The sequence below is a fragment of the Cuculus canorus genome, chromosome 7 (genome assembly GCF_017976375.1).
Source record: "Cuculus canorus isolate bCucCan1 chromosome 7, bCucCan1.pri, whole genome shotgun sequence".
Lineage (NCBI taxonomy): Eukaryota > Metazoa > Chordata > Aves > Cuculiformes > Cuculidae > Cuculus > Cuculus canorus.
Window position 1 is genome coordinate 21,322,539 of NC_071407.1, and position 18,047 is coordinate 21,340,585.

Here is an 18,047-nt window from a genome sequence, read left to right on the forward strand (position 1 = left end):
TTGTATAACTCTGTGTCAACACTTCATAAATAGCAGAGGAAAATCTAACAAGTTCAACCTTAGAAGAAAAGAAAATTAAAATGCTACTTGTGTTGCTTAAGATAGTAAATTAATACTTAGCTTTTGGGGAGTATCTGACTTTCTTCAGTTAATAGTACAAATATTAATGTTTTTGAAGAAAAAAAGAAGTACTATTCCAGACACACCCTGTTTTGTCCTCCACAGGAGGAGGCAGCCAAAACCCTGATTATCAAGACTTTCCAATATACTGACCATCAGCTGACAGCATTAACTGACTAATGTACTGCTAGTCTAATCGTGCTGAGAAGCAAAACATGTCAGTATAAACCAGGAGTGAATTAACTATACACGCTCAAGGGAAATGTTGGACATTATACTGAAAAAAAAGAAAACTTACATCCCAACTGCTCAGTCACTAATTTACAGCTTACCACGCTTTTCCTGATACAGCAAAAAGTAAGTTACAAGGACTGATATTCAGACTTCAGCTGGTGGAATTTTGGGGGTTGTTTGTTTGCTTTTTGCTATAGGTAGACTTCAAAAAGATTAATGTTTTGGAAACTAGTCAGAATGCTACAAATGTTACTGTTCTTTCATTGACCCTCTCAGCAATATTGAACACCAATACCAATCGTTATTAGATAGCACTTCACTGGCCAATTTGAAGTGGGCTGGCATTCAGTGTATTTTGAAAGAGACATTAAACAACTGTGTTTGATTTTCTTTTACATTAAGTGGATTAATTACTACAGCTCCCATAACATAATCATTTCAACTCAGAGCTCAAGAACTCAATGTGTTTAGGAAAACTGACACAGTCAGAGGCAGACCTCGCAGACGTGATTTGCACTGCTGCTTCATGCCACAGCTACTTCCATCAACACGAAAAATGACACTGACGCAGCCTCCGCCGCTAGCTTTAAACTGGGAAAGAAGCAAGGGCTCTCTCATACCTAGTTCACTGTCTGTCACATGATTAGCTTTGCTCTGTATTCACAGACACACTGGGATTCAATCCAAATACATATTTAGTTTAACAATTCTCTAACAGAATTTGAATGGTGCAGTCTGTATTCACAGTGCCTGTACGTGCTTAGTTTTAGCTGCAGACTCAGTTGCATCCTGTCTATATGGTCAAGACCCATAACAAGAAACAATCACTGCTGATAACATCTGTCCAGAGAAAGACTGAACTAAGAAGGTGAGTGTCTGAATTGAACCTAGTTTCTCTCTTCTGTATATGTATGCATACAAGTTATATTAGCAGAATCATCTGCTAACTTGCAAGAATTCACCATAATGTTATTTCATTACGCTACTTTTCATATCCTACAAAAATTTCCCCCCCAGGAAGAAGTTAACAGATTTTAGAACTATTTCTGTAAGAAGACAGACAGCACAAGATCTTGTTCCTCTTCTTACTGAACTGGGGATATGACAGTGCTGGAACAGCCAGAACATCCGAATTCTATTCCCAGTTCTACACTAGCATCCTCCGTCAAACCAAGGCTCTGTGCCCATCTATTCTAGCTACTTACGATACCATCCACAGTACATTCCTTGAAATCCCTGGACTAAAAGATTCAAAACAGAATACCGGTAAAAAAAAAAACAAAAACAAAAGGTGAAAAACATGCCGAGATCTAGTTCACATAGACTAATGTGAAATTTCAAACATAAAAGGAATACTGCCTGCTCACACAGTAAAGACAAAAAATGAATTCTCAGCCCCTTGCTTCTCAGAGGGAGCCTTGTTTCTGGATAGCTATCACAAGCAGCGAGGGAGCGGTGCCATACATAGCAGCTGGCCCCAATTCCAACACATTTCAGCCTGGGTAGCAGCTACAGACAATTTGACTGGGAAGGCTGGAATGGAGGCTGATGTAATAAAATAGCCTGTGGAAACCAATGCTGTAGTGGCCCAGTTCTAATGCCTCTAAAATATTAAATGCAGTTGTCTTTTCCATAGTATCATCCCATAAACAGCTTATCTAAATACATAAGCTAAACCTACAGACATTCTTGAAGAAAAAAAAGTTGTGCATACATATATGCATCCTTTCTTAGGTATTTGCCATTAGACTGCGCCCTCCAGCCTGCTCTCCTTCGCATTTATTTCCCCTTGGATGGGTCAACAACTTTGCAATTTTAAAATCGGCTACTTTGAAACTACAGAGTTTAAACTGACTACATTTTAAAAAAATTAAATCATCTCCATAGCTCTATTTAAAAACGTGCTTATATTTTACTGACTACACACAACTTGTGTCAACTTTATTACTTCTGCTGACACAGATGTTTGTTATCCCTTCTTAATTGGGCACAGCAAGAAAAGATCTAGAGCCAGGGCAAAGGCACAAAGTTAGACAGCATACTGTCTCACTAAAAACACCTTCCACAAGCAACCTGGAAAGCTGTGCGATTGCATGGAACACAATGGGATCTTTAAACACAAATGTACTCCCAGCGAGGGCTAACCTCCCCCACAAAGAGCAAAGCTGCAGCCACATGCTTTGGATAAAAGTGCTAAAAATTGTGTATCAAAGACCGCAGGCCACATGGACTTCACTGGGATCTTCTTGGGCACACAAAATTAACAGAGATTACATGCATGAATCCCTTGTGCTTCTAAAGTCTGAATCATAATTCCTGCCACTGCATCCCTGAGATATTAAGGTGGAACTGCAATAGATAGAGCAAAAGAAGAAAAGGGCAGCCTGATCTAGCAGGATGCATTCCTGCCCACGGCAGGGGGCTTGGAACTAGATGATCTTTAAGGTCTCTTCCAACCCTAACTATTCTATGAAGAAAGGTAGGTAGTTAGGAAGGGAGCAAGGAGCCTGCAAACAGAGGTCTTCATATTACAAGTGATTGTGCATTATTTCACAACAGTAGAATCTGGAAAGCAAAAAAATCATGAGGTAACAGGTTTAAAAACAAATACAGAGATACAAATTTACTACACATCACAAACTGTGGAATTGCCCATGTTGCCTGTGTCAAAATAAAATTTGGTTTAAAAAGACTGAACTTATTAACATAGGACAGGTCACTCAGAGGTAATTACAGGTTATTATCTAGATCCTGCTCAGGATACCCTTAAACCGCTGACAGTTGGAAAAACAAAACGCAAGTGAAGACACTTCAGACATGCCTTGGTTTTATTCATAACCTTTCTCCATGTGTTTTCCTTAGGCCATAGTTGGCACTGTTTGACCAACAGAAGACTGTAACCCCAGTCAGAGCCCTTCCTAAAAACACAAAGCCAAATCAAAGCAACAAAAAACCCCAAACCTTACATCAAACAAGAAGACCACATAACAAAAAACCAACACCAAACAAGTAAAAAGCCATGAAAACAAAGTCAACTGATTGGTTGTTGGGGACAAAGAATACGAAAAGGTTGACTTAAAGAATAAATTTTAAATAGGGCCACCAGCAAGAGGCACCAAGCAGAGTTCCTTCCTTTATTAACCATCCTCCTTGTCGTCAAGCACCATCTACCAACACAGAATGGCAATAAAGGAGGTATGAGATTCAGTTCAAATACATGAACCCTGGGAGTTCAGGCAGAAGCCTAAACTACAGGAATGACAACATATAACCCCACCATAAAATTGAGGTCACTGAGGAGGAGAGAACCCCATAAAGCTGAAAAATCAAATGATTCTGGGGAGCAATCAATGAAAATAATGGAATGGCAAGTTAAAAGATTCAGAAATGTACAATGTGTGAGCTGGAGGAGAAAACCAAACAGCACGCTCCCTTGCCCATTACCACCAGAATGCGAAACTAGGCTAAGCAGATTCTTAGTCTAACTCAGCATGGTAGCTGTCATGCCTTTCACTGATAAGGCCAGGGAGACCAAATGTGATGAGCCAACTCAGTACTAAGGCTCACAAGTCTTTGAAGACAGAATGCCACACTCAAGTTCTTCTGTATTTTCCTCTATTTCTTCTCATTACTGCAAAGGATCTGAAGGAGCTAAGCAAGCAAGCAATGCCACTGTATCTTATAAGAGGGAGGTGTTGCATAAAGGGGTAAACACACAAAGTACATTAATTTATTTCCCAATTATTCACATAATAGATATTGTTCCTTTTTATTGGCACATCTTGCAAGTTTACACCATTTCAAAAATGCATGCTAATACTTTGCCCAGCAATACTACTCAACTATCTTTTCTATTAGGCAGAGTTATATTTCTGATCAAAACATAACTAAACATGCAGTCAAGTGACACATAAAACCTGTGTCATTCAAAGCTTTCAGTGCTCGTATCCTGGCTGCATCGAGATAGCTGAAGGTACTAACAAACATATTTTCCTGTTACTTCATTCAATGGGAACAGAAGACTCACAAGGCTGAAATTTAAACAGCATAAGAAAACAGGACTGATTCCAGCTGTAAAGATATCAGTATTTCCAATCCTGGGTTACTGCCTAAGGCAGTAACAGCCCCTGAAACCACAGAAATTGTCTGCTGGGAGAAACTTCTGTCTGCAAGAGCACAGTGACTCCAGTTGTGGAAGTAGGAGAATGCACATCATTAAAAAGATGACAAATGCTGCCCTACGTTATATCCTAGTCTAAATTCCAAATAATTTCTGCAGTACCAGTATGCACTGATAAAATCCTAGTGCAACGGAAGGAAAATTTCCCTAATGACTAAAGAATCTCCAAAGCAATTTTGCCTTGAAACTACACAAAGACGCCATTTTTTCCTCCAGGAAGATAGGTTTCTTTATAAAAATGTCAAATGGATTTTTGGCAGAGACAAAGGTTTTTTTATTCCAACTTCCAGTTTTCAAAACCATGATTTCAAAGATCTCAATCTGCCAGCAGGGTAAGAAGATAAACAAGTTGTGGAATTAAGTTAAAGTGAGCTTGGAGGAAGGCAGCGGATCTGGCATTGCTTTTCCCAAGGAACATGCAGGTGACAGGCAAACACATACACACATTCTGCCCCTAGATTCCAAAATCAGGACACCTAAGTGAATGCTATTGAGACAGAAGAATATTGTTTCCCCTCTCTGAAGTAATTTGGATAATTACAGCCAGCAAATAGTGCTGAACACTTGAAGGACCCACTAAGTAATTAGACTGCACATGTGCCATATATTTTGTAAAGCCCGGACAGGAGAAAAATCATTGATGCATACATCTGCCTGACCATTCAATTTTCTGGGAAGTTCCCACTAATACAGAAATATACAAGTGTCTGTGTTTCAAAAGCCAGAATCCAAGTCATTAGCTTTGTCTAAACCTATATGTGTAATGCTCCAGGAGTATTATTACTTTTTCCAGGATCAATACTAAAAACTTCTGTGAAAGCTGACCAGAAAACCACAAAGAATGATCTTCCAGAAGCACATGGAGAGAAGATAAATGCTCCTTAGAGTAATGGAAAGTCCTACACATCAGCTACTGTACAAACATGGGTTTTGCTCAAGGAGAACCTTATGCTACTCCTTTTCCTTCTGAGGAGATATATTACTTGTGAAATGAAAGATAAAGAACAGCACTATTACAGACAGAACTACTCACTAGGAGTCCTCACGCTGACCTGAGCCAGGATACTATGGATGATAAGGTAAAATCCCGGCTGTCATTAAAAAGGACTGAGGATCCTGAAGATCAAGACCTTTTCCACAACCACTTTGAAGCAGCCCAGAGCCAGCCTTCACCAGTCCTTGACAGACTCAGAATCATCACCACCGCTTCTCTTTAATGGAATAATATTATCAGGAAACTAAGGCAACTTCTCCACCCTCCAACAAAGAAAAAATTAAATTTAAAACCCATAAATAACTAAACAGGTCCATACTCATAATTTCTCTGTATTCAGTAGTTGTTGAGAACCTTACTTTGGTTTTGTTTTTGTTTTTTTTTTTTAAGAACATCAGTAGAATTAAAACTGCATGACTACATCCCTAAAGAACGGGAATGTGCAGTGGAAGGAAAATTCACACATTAATTAACTTATGCGTGAAAATTCTGTGTATTGCCTATAGTCATCATGGGAGAGGACAGATATAAGATCATTGTGGGGAAAGTGAGGGGCAAGCTATTTCTTGAACGGCTTTGCAGTTACTACCAACTGTGCGCATTCCAACACAGGCAGCTGGATCTCATGGGCTTCAGAATTCAAACTAGAAAGCACTGCCAGCACCCACCTTATATCAAAGTAATTTGGGAAAAGGGAGTGGCTATGCAGAACCATGGTGCAGCACTGCGCCTTGCACCCTGGAGCTCTCTTTAAAAGCACCTGAATGAAAATCAAGTATTTGATTGTCCTCCAATGCCAAAGAATAACAGTGTGATGTAATATGGGTATTTAAAACAAAACTGACCTCAGTTAAATCTAGGACCAGCTTCATTTAGAAAATACTACTACTAAGTGGAGAAATAAGATTTCTTCCTCCACATTGTAACTTTAAGTGGGTATTAACCTCTTCGTAGAGCTATACTAATTATACTAGAGGCAAAAATTCTGATAGTTTCTATAATTTTTCATTTTCTCATGACATGACACTCACTCTTCAGACAAAATGATTTTTTATAGTATCAAAAAAATTCTCCTAAAGAGAATATTAAATCTAATTGCATCTTTTCTTTCTTCTAGAAGACTGAAAAGTAATTGACAATGCTACTCTCTTAGAAACATTCATGCAGTTCAGTCTGCTTAACAGCAGATTATAACTAAACAAATGGAGCATTACCATTGTTTTATTGAAGTGAGTACCGAAATTTGAGCATTATTAATACTTACAGCCATTTGCAATTACAGACAAGAATATCATAACCAATTCACATCTTTGCATAATGACACGGCATTTGGCATTCATGTCATCACTCAAATGAATTGCAGACAAGCTGCAGTAAGAGGAGAAAGGGAAGCCAATGAACAACTTGGAATACTGTTGCACTTTTTGTATTGATACCATCAAAATAAAGTGGGAGGCAGAGACAGGAGGAAAGAAGCGCTACCATTAACATAACCATTTCAGACCTGCCAGAGACAGCTAAACTTGAAGCAAAACAACACTAAAAAAAAAAAAAAATCAGTATCTATATTTAATGATTTCTGCTGTGAGAATCCAAATAAAAACATCCAAAGATGTTTAAAGAGTTTAGGGTTAATTAGAAATCTTATTTTAGGCTTTGGCTTCCTGTTTAAACAATTTGATATCTATTTTTTTGTTTGCTATGCATACATAAGATAAAATATTGTAAAGGCAAAATTTATTGATAAATGACATATTAGCCCTGACTCCTGTACAAACAGTACATGCACTCCTTATGAGAGGAAAAAAAGCAATATAATTTTTTAACTGATACTTGAAGTAATATTTGTCACAGCAGAATGAAGCAATTCAGTTGGACATGACGTGTCAATAGTAATGCATTTTCTACCTTTTCTCTCCCAAAACCTCATCTATTCCTTTGCACAATAACCCTGGAAGACGCCATCTTGCTAGCACTGCTGCTTCTGCCTAGAAGTGTTCCCAGAACTACACAGTCAGAAAAGGCAACTTCAACTGAAAATGCTGCTCTTTATCCTCAATCTCAAGAAGCTCTCTGTTCTGGAAATGAGACAGCAACTCCTCCAGGTTCTGCCTGTGAGCACCACTGGCTCCCATCGCAGCAAGAACTGCACGCAGTCACATCACCCAGGTACCCCGCAAGCTGCGGCTGTGGTAAAAGACAAACAGGCAGAGAGGAACCCATCATAGGCAAAATGTGAACAAAGAAACACACAATGGAGAAGTGTACATAGTTTAATTTACTTGATAATTATACTGCTGAATATGACTGCTGTAATCATCAGCAACAGTAAATGGACTGACTAAAGAAATACAGTGCTAACTTAAACTACCTTTCTCTCCCAAAAAACGAAGAGCTCTTTAAGAGCGTTTAATACATTTGCACGACACAAGGTATTTCTGCCTAGAAGATGGCTATTTCCATATCCAACGTACACTCTTAAACCCAGCTAAGAGAAGATCATCTAAATACCTTTTTGCTAACAGGAAAGTTCTCTCCTTGCCCGTTCTTTCCTAAAACAATGCATTTTGAGAGAAATGTCTAAACTGATGTTTTAAAAAGCTTCCCTGAAAAATCTGTTGTCTAGTTTTGAGAATTTAAACAAACCGGAAGCACCTTAAAAGCGGCGCTTTCAGTGGAAACTGTTGTTCATTTTGCAGCACAGCCAAGTTCCCCCTGCAGCTTTCCTGGTTCTCTTTGAGAAAAATAAATAAAGCTATACTTAAAATCTATCAAGCATCCACCATCAAAGGCTCATGAACTTTTTATTGGCAATGCCTTTTTTAACATACTTCAAAAAGTACTTACGTGAACTCCACAGGTATCATCTATCACAATGTAAGCACCGCACAGATTTGTTGTGCGTAACAATGTCCACAGCAGACATCACAGAGAACGGTGCGGTTCACTAATCAAAAGTTTTATGAAGCTTTGTGGTCTATTTATTCAGCATGCTTCAAGTGTGGTATCACAGAAAATTTTTAGGAAACAGGCAGAGTATATAACCAACTTTCTTTTTTCAATTCTCCCTCCCTTTTCCCCACCGTGACCTATTTTTGTAAATAACACATAGACCTAGTGAGGACATTAACCTGCTCCCACGCCACAGCGCAGCTCACACACCAGTGTGCTGAGATGCATTAACTGCTGTTATCGATTGTTTATAAGTACATTCTACTGGGAATATCAGCAGGAGGATCAGAAAGTTTTTGCTATCCCCTGCTTTGTGACACACTTCACTGATTAACAGTTTCCCAGAATACATTCATTTTAACATTCCTCCTCTTCAGTCTCCCACTTCTGAATCACTCTTAAATATTTTTAGTCCATTCATTATTTTCAGAAGTCAAAATATAATAAATCACATACCTTTTTTTTTAATAAAAACATAATTAGATGCACCAAACATTACCTACTACAAATACTGATGTACGTGTTACCAAGTATTAGAAATGAACAAGCTAGCTGGTCTTTACTCAAAAGTGTGAAATGCCAAAACAAGTTTCGTGTGGGGAGAACAAAAAAAAAGCTAATTTCCCCTTGATTCCCTATAGGCTTCTCATATGCAAACTGTTCCCCCTACACATACAGTATATAGCATGTACTTTGTCTGGATTTTTGTGAGCCAAACTGTACCATAAAAAAGAGAATTCTAGACAACAACACTAACACATTACCATTATTTATTACAGTCCATCCTACCTGCTTCTGCCTTTAGCATCATTAACCTTTGAACCAGCAGTTACTTACTGCTTCTTTGCAATGTATATACTCATAAAAACCTACCTTTGTGCTAAGGAAGTATTTATACCATTTTGTAAGCTTGATCACATTTTAAAAATAGATGTCTACAATAAACCCACAGTCACTATTCTGATTTAAACAGGATGGGAATGCAGCTGAGCTTTAATGGCCTGAATTTTCAGAGCTGTAAAAGATGACAGGGGAAAGTAATTCCAAAAGCCAGGCTTCGAGCCTTCAAATTCAAGGATTGCAAGCTTGACCAAATCCATGCATCAAATCAATTATGGCAGAATATAGCACGCCAGGGCCCATTGCAAAATAATTACAAAAGATTGCAAAAGATCACCAGGGTTCATGTCCTGTCACACCTCTACAGCCAACCGAAATCCAGTGAATTCTTCTCTGCTACATAAAATGGCATCGTTTCAGGCTTGGAGACATATTTAAAAGTAGGAAACATTCACAGTTCGTATTTACAAGTTTTAAAAACCTGATTTCTCCAATTCTCAAAAAAACCCCTCAAGGATTCAGACATTTCGCTTTTAATGACAGAACCTTGGGAAATGAGTGCTGTGCGATCAAAGGAGTGGGAAAAAATGTCAAAACAGATATGATCATACCCTGTATACCAGAAATGCTGTGCAAAAAAGAGAAGATAGCGTTCTAAGCGGGATGCTCTAACTGAAAAAGAGGCAGAAAACAAATGAGACCAAGGATACACCAGACAGCACAATCATAAGCCTCATTTCATCAGTAACTAGGCAGCAATTGTTTTTATTGCCCGCAAAAGCATCTGACCAAAATGTTTCCTTCCCACACCTTTTGAATCAGTTGACCAATTTCCAACATTCTGAAACAAAAAAAACCCCAAATATCTCAAAAATAATTACGTTCCTATAGACCACATGAAAATCAACGGTCAGGTAGTTGAAAAAGACCCAACCTGCAACTGTAGTGAGGGAGAAATAGGAAAATTCACCTCTTATATATTTGATTTGGCAGCAGGTCAGTCAATACAGACTGTCCACAGCACTGCCCCTTGTAATGGAAGAGAATGGGATTAAAGATTGTAAGAGAAGGAATAAGGAGATAAAAAGACAATCCAAATACCTACGAACGTAAATTTTATTATTTCTGCAGCTCACAGAAACCATGACTTGCAGACAGTGAACTGTTTTAACAGCCTTACAAACCGAGAATGACTTGGACAAGTATATACATTTCTTGACCTCCTCCTGTTCAGTAGGTTGCCTAGAAACATCATACCTCAGAATGAGTGCTCCTATCAGCATATTTCAAATATTTTGTTGAATCTATTTTATTAGTCCAGGGAAATAATTTTCTATTATGCTTTTTACAGCATTAAGCACAACGAAGATACTCAACGAAGAACAAGTGAAGGAGACCTATAACAACAATATACCCTGAAAAGGCTTCCATGGATAAATACAAACCTGGACACAACACACACAAGCGTTGGTGGGATGACTCAGCTCCTAATGATATTTCATTTAAGTTCATTTTCTTAGCAGCAGCCTGATGTTATTAATAACTCCCAGTATGCTACTTAGAGCTGTAGATTCGTTTTCCTGTTAATGGTAGCAATAGGCTCTTCGTTAATGGTTTTAAGATAATGCTGGGGTTTGCCATATGGTTGGATTTGTATGAGGGTTTCTCAAGAAAAGCCAGAGGGTGTAAGAAATTGCTGCTATATTTAACTTCATGGTCCTCACACACACAGCAGACAATTGGAATGGACACTGTTCTGAGTACTTACCTGTGCAAATGATGCTCGGTGTTTACTGTATGTTTTGTTTAAGAGGACTACAGGGATTTTAAACAAGAGAACATATGGGTAGATCAGAGAACCAGTAATGCAATACTGATCTTTTCACCGCTGGGTCACTGGTTCAAATCTAAACTGGTTGGTAAGGAAGGCAAGCGATTATCATCTGGCAGGTCTGGCCTTTGCAAATTGATTTGTCAGGCTTGGTCCAGCTCCCAACAAACTGAAAATTCACCATTACAGTTTGCATTCCTGAAAACAACTTCACCCCAGCAAAGTAACAAAAAATTTATCAGAGACAGGCATAATCTCTTCCTCCTCAGGCACCAACTCCAGACCACGACCTAGGGAGAGAGCCAGAGGAACACTGAAAATTACACCCCCACTAGCACAGAACATAGTTCTGTAGGAAAGATCACTAATGCCTCTTAGATATCCGATTATAACTACCTATGTACAAAGCTTTCAGGGTTTTTATTACAAAAGAAAGGAGACAAAGAAAGAAGAAACAGGTTGCACAGGTTTTAAACCTGAAATTTCACAAGGCTGCTTAAAGATCTCTTTGGATTTCTTGTTCAAAGATGCATTTCATAAGGCTGAAGGTTCTGAAGAAAATGGTCACTGTGCTCTATAAAAGGAATATAAAATTTAATATCCATGTTGCGATGACGTATTTGTAGCCAAAATTTTTAAACAACATTTGCAGCAGCAACACTTATGAATTGTATTTCCTGCAAATGGGTTTAATTCAGAAACAGATTAATTTCCAAGTTCCTACAAACGATACCGGGAAGTCATGTTTTTACAGTATTTCACCACAAATAAGTCAGTCAGAAAATGTATGGATCAGTCCATAACAGCTCATAACTTTCTGCAACCTTTCATAATTTGAACAAAAATGGTTTTAAGCCTCAAAACCAGAAGTCTAGCTTCTTCCTTTGCCTTTTAATAGTTATGCAACGATCACAGCAAAAGCTCTGCAGGTACAACAGTTCTCCACTCTACCAAGTGATAGCTGCTGCAGTGGTGAATGGAGACACCAAGTTTTAATACAGCATCTTTAAGATCACCTTTACTTCATGTATTTAGGGCACTAGAAAACAAAATTTACTAGAAGTTTTATACTCTATACACAAAACTTCTAACATTTAGGACTACAACATATATAATAGGAATGCATACAGCTCAAAGACGTTGGAAAGTGTGGATAAAATTACTTAAGTAAGAGCCTCATGCCTACATTCCACATTCCTTGGCTTTTACTAAGGTGTTTATAACATACTACATTTTTTCCTTCCTTTCCAACAACTCCAGCAATAGAACACTAATTTCAGGAGAACCACAACAGGTTAGCATCCCAGCTGAATGAATGCACATAAGTTCAGCAAGCTGCATGTTTGAGCTGGCATGCAGTCTGCTGCCGTAAAATCAGTGTAGCCAAGCAGTACCCTTGTTTGGCCAAACACCAGTCCTGTGTTCCACAGACAACGGCTGGCAAGATCCACTCAGACCATTTACACTTGTCAAGTCACAGAACAGGAAATCTCATGCATCAAGTGATGTAACAGAGAGGAAAAAAACCGGACTTGCCTTAGGAAGTGTCCAGGCTGCAGCCAGGAGATGGCTCACACACAAGGTGCAAGCCCAGGAAAACAGGCCTATGGATGAAGGCAAAACCGCAAAGACTAAGGCTGCCTATTACTTAACCTGCAGTTAATGGGAACAATAAGAGATCCATGCAAGATTATCAAAATTTCTTGACAGTGAGCAACCAGATTTCTCACTGTCCCCCTCTGCCATCAAACACTGCCTGTCTGTGCTGGGGAATGACCTTCAGGGACAGAAATACATAGCAATTTTGGAATGGTGACTCAGCCACAACCAATAGAAAAGACAGACATTAAAAGGCAAAACTTAGGCAAAGGCAACAAGTGGACTATTTCAAGGAATAAACTAAAATAAAATGTTTAAATAGCTGTGGGTGGAACATATGCTAGGAAACTGAAGGATGTGTAAGGGATTTAAATTGCAGAAGCTTGCATGAGGAAAATGAAAAGGCTAGCAAGTTCTACAGGTGCCAACGGGCACGTTTATTAAGACCTACACTTTATTGGTTCTGAACAGTAAGGTAAGGAGATCTAGAAAAAAAGAATAGCTGTGACTTTTTATTATTCAGTTTCCTTTTGTATCACCTGCTGCATTTTGCATAGTTGCACCGAAAATTATTTGGGACAGCCGCAACTGTTCTTTACATAAGTATGTTTATGGAGCACTCAAACACAACAGAGGCTAAATTCTGATTGGTGTGGACAGAACCTACTATAACTACAATAATGTGACACCTAAGAGCTCTACTACTAGTCTTTCATCTCCAGGTAACAAGGTTTTTGAAGCTCCACAGACTGGGAAATAAAAACACTTTCTCTTCTATGCACTCTCCGTGAAAATTTGCATAAGAAGGCTTAATGCCTAATAACATCACCAGGACTGGATAAAGAAGGATTTAAATTCCCATTATCCTTTTTAATGAACTCATCACTAGAGTCTCAAAATAGACTGTTAACCCAGCACAGAGAGAAGAACTGACATCAGTTCTATCTGCAACTACTGAAAGAAATTAATTGAAACGCGTTTACAGCAGTCACTAGCACAAATAAAGTGAAATCTCTAAATTCTATGGGATAATTCTAAGTAAGTTTGTACCAGACAAATCAAGCAAGCTCTTCTCCCTCACCCCACCCCAAGAACACTGTGGCCAAGGGCTTCCCAGCTGGCATCACCCGTATGAAAAAAGAGAAAGAAAAAGGCTTCTATTTAATTCAGTCTGTATAATACACAGCACGCTTGATTAGAAATACTCTTGATTAGGCACTGGAAGAAAATTTAAAGAGTATCCTGTCTAATGAAATTATGATTCTTCCTATAACTTCCTAAACGAGAACAAATCTCAACAGACTCATTCAGATTTTTGGCGGTTATTTTCCAGAGCTGTCCCGTTCCAGCACCGCGTTCCCTCACCAGCCGAGCTCTCAGCGCTGTTCCTCCCCTCTGGGAACAAACATAATACTCTCTATGCCGCAATCGCTACTGTTGCTGTTGTTTTCCCAATCTCCTCCTCAATACCAAGGGTGCCGAGGCACAGCCCCTTGCCTGGCAGAGGTTCTTCCTGGGGGCAGAAGAGCAGCGCCAGCTTTGTTGTCAGCACACAATCCTTTCACGCTGCGTAAGGACTCAGAGGGCTGTTTCTCGCCCCGTTCCACGCGCGCTTATTCCCCAAGATAACAACGCTCAGAATCCGTTCTGAGATCTGAAAGGCTCTTGGAGTTCTTTTCACGCTCACCACCGGCCACCACACCGCTCACAGCAGCTCGAACCACCCGAAAGCTGTCGTGCTTGACTCGTGCAAAGCAGAAGGGGCGCTGGGTTACAGTTATAGTTCCTGTTCAGGGCTGTCATGCCGCAAACCCTCGCTCCCGATCCTCCCTCCCAACCAAGGGCTTCAAGAGAAACCAAATCCTGGAAAAGCAAACACCTCCTGCTTGCTTGCTTTTTTTTTTTTTTTTTTTTTTTAAGAACAGCGCACACACCTGCCCGCACGGCGAACGCAGCTCTGCCACAGACCCAGCCCGGGCGGTCATCCCGCCGCGCACAGCCCCGTGCGCTGATTCCGTACCGCACAGCCCGGTACGCCGATTCCATACAGCTGATTCCACCCCGCACATCCAGCGCCGCACACCGGTGCGCTGATTCTGCCCCGCGCAGCCCGGTACGCTAATTCCGTACCACTGATTCCGCCCCGCGCAGCCCGGTGCGCTAACTCCGTACCTGCACAGCACGGTGCACGCGCGGCGCCGCGCCCTCCCTCCCCTCCCGCGCTGCTATGGCTACGGCAGCCGCGCGGCCGCCTCTCGCGAGAGCCGCCATCTTCCCGCACCGCCTCCTCTCGCGAGAGCCGCTTCCCGCGTCTTGGTGCCGGGCGCTCGCGGCGGGGTTGGGTGTACGCTGTTCAGCGCGTCAGAGCGCGGCTTCACGGCATCGATAAGTTGCCAAAGACCTTTAAGGTCATGGAGCCCGACCCTTGACCCTGCGCTGCCGAAGCAGGTCCCCGAGCACCGCGTCCTCCCGGGGGGTTGAACGCGGTGCCGTGAAAAATGCCGCACTCAATAATCAATGCCAATTTCATTATCAAGCAGGTATTGCTTTAATACATAATACGACGTCGGACACACAGAGAATCAGTTCACCTAATGTACGTGCCCATTGAGGCCGGTTATAGGGCTTTAATACTGGTTAAACATTCGTAGAGATTCTGAGGAATGCTGATTACATATTCCAGGAAATACTGATTAAACATACACAGAACTCATCATATCTTATCACTGGCTCTTGTGTGTACATAGCAGTTCTTTTGTGTCTTCAGAATCCTCTGATGCTCTTATCTCCTTCACCGCTGTGTCCTCTTGGTGAGCTCAGGTCTGTCCTTTGTTCCTGCTGGGGGACTGTCGTCGTTTCAACTAGTAAATAAGCTAAACTCCTGTTAAAATGAGGGCTAATACACTTTCTTTTCTGCCCTTGTATTTCAGTCTTCCCAACATCTAAGAGATACATCTTTTGTACCAGTCCTTAGTGGAGTGTCACCAGCTCTGTAAGTTGTGGAGGAAGTTCTTTTTATCTGGTTGTTGAGCCCGATTTTTACATATAAGAAGTGAATGACTATATAGAATCATAGAATAGTTTGGTTGGAAAGAACCTCAAAGCCCATCCAGTTCCAACCTCCCTGCCATGGGCAGAGACACGTCCCACTGGATCAGCATCTCAGCACTCTCATCGTGAAGAGTTAGTGCATAGTGTTCTGTATCTGAAAGATGTATTTGCATATGCCAGAATTGCCAGCTTCTGATAATAGGGGTGTACTGTCAGTGGTTTACCAGAAGCATCCCTGGAGGTGGGAGTCCACCTTTTGCTCTGCCCAGAGAAAACACATAAAGCATACACTTTGTATAAATTTTTTGCAAGACTGTTCGTGCTGCTGCAGTTCACATGGCATTTCTAACACCACTAAAATAATACAAAAAGAAGAGTTTGTGCATGTGGAAGAATGCTTGTTTACTTGTGACTTCCTGTCCCATTTTGGTCTTTTGCTTTGGCAATCAGCCAATCATACTGGGAGAGCACGCAAATGAGGAAGGCCTCAAGCCTCTCTTAGGGACCAAAGATAATTAAGAGGAACATTTAGAGACTGTAGATGTAGTGAAGCCCTGAATCATGCTAGCTTCAGGCCCATTGAAGTATGGCTGTTTTTATAATAGAACATGGAAGTAATTACTGATCCAAGGCAGGCACTGTGGAGTTTGACTGAAGCACTCTTAAGTGTAATTGAATTTGTACAGCATCTGTGAGCACGGGAAGGTCCTGTGCAGTAAGGCCCAGAGGTTGTCCTGAGGCTGGCTAGCAGAAAGTTTCTCATTTGTTTGCCCCTCCTTCCAGGGGTCACTTTGCCTTCCCTGCAGTGAATGATGTATAATGAGATTGTTGCTTAAGGCAGGAGCTTCCCCCGTAAGAAGGAGAAGTCTGCAGAGTCCTTATTTACCCTTTTGTGCCAAGGGATGTTTTGGGGCACAAGCAAAGTCTTGCTTGATGGGTAGCCTTTTTCACCGCTGTTAGTGCGCTCCTTGTATGGTTTTTTCCTCCCCAGCTACAAATGCAGAGACCTGGAGAAAAACAGCAGTGCTGGCCTTGGCTCATGTCTGAGCTCAGGAAGAGCTGAGACCTTTATAAACCTTTTGTAGTATGGTTGTGCCTTCCCTGTCCAAATTTCCCAAAGTAAGTGTTTTCAGTACGGCTTATTCAAAGAACAGAGAAGAATAACTCTTGGTTTGGCAGAAGAGCTTATAATCATAAATAAATCTTACCTTATTTGTGCATTTATTTGTTCATTATAACTCTAGTTAGACCTATACCTATAATTTCTTATTTTTAAAGTGTAGAGGTCCCTGTCTGCAAATTTATATGGGTTAGTTCTCCCTGAAAGTACATCAGTGTACTAAACTAAAAATAGAAGAGCTTTTTGTTTTGAATGAAAGGTCTGAATGTCACAAAATTCTATCCAATCGGTTTTTCATGGGCCAGCCCCTCTTTATTAAATAGATTTTTGGCTGCTGTTCCGTGGAGAGTAAGCTTAATATCCAGTACATCCTCTATGAGGGAACAGCAGCTTGCCTTTACAAGAGTATGGGCACAATAATTTCTTAGTTCTTTTTTATCTCTGACTATGATGATCCTGTTTAAAAGCAGATGACTGAGCTTCCATTCTGTAGCTTCTGGTATGTGGGGAAAATCCACTGTAATTAAATCTTAAAAAATCCTCTTATTCCCAATTTAAATAATTCTCTGACACAGGTGATTCCCTTGAGTCTACATCATAGCCCAAGGAAAACAAAGAGCAGGAGCAGTTACTTACTTCCTCTTAAATGTTTGATCATTTTGGACAAATTCTGCCCTGATCCTAGTAGCTGTGAGCCTCACTGAAATGAATTACTTTTGAAACAGAATTTGGATTACTTATTTTTCTCACTTTTAACATTACCTTGAATAATGACTAAACCAGCATATATTTTAAGCTGTGTAAACACTAAGACATCTGAACTGTTCTACAAGATGTAGTGTTGTATTTTCTATTTTGTACTAGAAACAAAAGCACATAAATCCTGCTTTACAGGATTTAAGATTGAAAGTGTACTGGCAAAAGGAAAGCTATATGCCTCGCTAAGCAGATTTACCAAAACTGAAGGATCCTCTTCACTTACAAGTATGAATTATAGGAGTATTATTAGTAATTTGCAGTGATACAATACTAATTACAAGCACATTACAACTTTTTATCCCCATTTAGGGTTTGGGATACTGGAGCACACAATCAAAAACCCTTGTCTGGCAGTACGCTATGAACT

At 40.3% G+C, this 18,047-nt stretch overlaps 1 protein-coding gene across 4 annotated transcripts in view; it reads right to left on the reverse strand.

Moving 5' to 3' along the window:
* USP54 (ubiquitin specific peptidase 54) overlaps nucleotides 1-14,940 on the reverse strand; it is a 98,533-nt gene extending 83,593 nt beyond the window's left edge. The window contains exon 1 of one of the 4 annotated variants that reach the window (XM_054071034.1): nucleotides 14,923-14,940. The gene's annotated coding sequence lies outside the window, so the exon portion shown is untranslated. Of the gene's footprint in view, nucleotides 1-14,684; nucleotides 14,816-14,922 lie in introns of those variants that run through there. The other 3 variants (XM_054071035.1, XM_054071029.1, XM_054071036.1) reach the window with 3 other exon arrangements.
* Between the last annotated feature and the right edge of the window lie 3,107 nt (nucleotides 14,941-18,047).